The sequence below is a fragment of the Dipodomys ordii genome, unplaced genomic scaffold, assembly GCF_000151885.1.
Source record: "Dipodomys ordii isolate 6190 unplaced genomic scaffold, Dord_2.0 Scaffold2, whole genome shotgun sequence".
Taxonomy (NCBI): Eukaryota; Metazoa; Chordata; class Mammalia; order Rodentia; family Heteromyidae; genus Dipodomys; species Dipodomys ordii.
This window is the reverse complement of record NW_012267218.1, coordinates 20,494,366-20,496,251: the sequence shown is the minus strand read 5'-3', so window position 1 is coordinate 20,496,251 and position 1,886 is coordinate 20,494,366. Positions and strand designations below refer to the sequence as shown.

At 51.2% G+C, this 1,886-nt stretch overlaps 1 protein-coding gene across 2 annotated transcripts in view; it reads left to right on the top strand.

Moving 5' to 3' along the window:
• Positions 1-405: 405 nt before the first annotated feature.
• Positions 406-1,886, top strand: part of Adck1 (aarF domain containing kinase 1) — a 92,272-nt gene continuing 90,791 nt past the window's right edge. For both annotated transcript variants that reach the window (XM_013012449.1, XM_013012443.1), the window contains exon 1: positions 406-462. The gene's annotated coding sequence lies outside the window, so the exon portion shown is untranslated. The remainder of the gene's footprint in view (positions 463-1,886) is intronic.

Sequence of the window (1,886 nt, the reverse complement as noted above, 5' to 3'; positions counted from 1 at the left end):
AAACCCCCATATCGAAACAAAAAACATCCAGTTGGAAACTCTCATAGAATTGCATTGAATCTGTCTTCCCCATGAAGGAAAATGCCTCCAAAAGATAGACTCATATGACTCAGATGAACCTATAAAACTCTTACCATCCAATGCACTGATCAAGTGAATTTATTTTTTGCTTTTTTGTTCTACAAATAATACCTACGAATGAAACCTACAAATCCACAGCTGCGTCCTCCACTAAACAGGAATCTATGACCTATTCGGAGAGGAAGAGCTGGGAGGCCCCTGGGGCTCCAGGGTTAGAGGTCAAGGGAGGGGCCTTAGGGCTTAGGGCCCGTGAGCCCTAAGTCTGGGAACTACAAATCCCAGAAGGCCGCGCGGCACCGGCTTCGCCGAGCAGCCTAGGAGGCCTGGACACCGTTTCCTGGGAACACGGGAACCGCGGGGGCCAGCGGGGCTGCACTCGGGGTGAGCAGGTGCGGTCGGCGGGAGGTCTGCACGGGGGCCGCGCGGCACGTGGAGCTCAGGGGGCCACCGTGCAGCCTGCGTGGGCATGGGTGGGAGGGAATCCCGGCCGGTGACCTTGTCACTTGGGCCCAGCGCGTGGCCACAGGGCTCAGGTGACTTGAGTGACCCCGCCTCGGGCTGGCGTTAGGTGTGGACTGACTGCCCTCTTTGCGTGTGCCCGGGTAGGCGGAGCTGGAGCTGGAGGAGGGCGCTGGTGGCTCGGTGACAAGCCATTGCATGCAAGTAGCCTTTTGGGGCTGGGGACTTGGTGTGTTTCTGAGCAGGTTGTGTGTTCCTGATAATCTGATGTGTGTGTGTGTGTGTGTGTGTTCCTGATAATCTGATGTGTGTGTGTGTGTGTTCCTGATAATCTGACTTGGGCTTGGGACAAACCCCCTGAGAGAGAGAGAGAGAGAGAGAGAGAGAGAGAGAGAGAGAGAGAAGCAGATCCTGATAATCTGACCCTTTTCCTCCATTTGAATTTGGGGTGACCCCCAGCCACTACTTACCTCCAGTGCCTGGCAGTGTGTGAGCTGTCTGCAAAAGAGCTGGTTGCAGCTCTCGCCCAGAGTGAAAGGACATTTACTTCCTGATAACTAAAGGCATTCAACAAGTATTTATTGATTGCCCCAGAACATACTTGTCGCTCCATGGATGCCCAGAAAATTCATGAGGAGTTGAAATGACTTAAGATTTTGCATAGTCAGTCACACGTTTCCTTTTTGGCATTTTCTGGTTGGCATAGTTCTGAAAGTTTAGTGTGCAGCAGTCACCTGGAGGGTTACTCTACAGAATCCAGACCCCTTTCCTCTAAATGTCTAGTTGTGTATGGTTATTCCAGGGCCGGTATGGGTACCAAGAATTTTTGTAGGTCTAACCTGGAGATGTGGCTGGTCTGGAGACTGTTATTCGAGAACTACTATTCTACAGGGGGGAAAATCATATGAACTCTTCCCACCGGGCTGCCTTTGCTTGTTTGCCAGTCTTACTTTGGCTGCTGTAGCATACTGTGCATATTACTTTGCACACTATTAATTCTCCCCATTTTTTTTTTTTTTTGTCGGTTGTGGTGCCTGAACTCTGGGCCTGGGTGCTGTCCCTCAGCTCATCAGCTCAAGGCTAGCGCTCGACCACTTCAGCCACCTTTTTCTGCTTATATGGTGCTGAGGAATCGAACCCAGGGCCTCATGCATGCAAGGCAAGCGCTCTACCACTGAGCCACCTTCCCAGCCCTCTCCCCAAATTTCTTTACACACAAGTTTTCACATCCACCTACATGTATGTGAAGATACTGTACAGAGGGGTTACAATTACATGGGCAGGATAATGCGTACATTTCTTACCAAGCATTGCAGCCTCCTCCTTTGGTTTACCCTTCACATCCC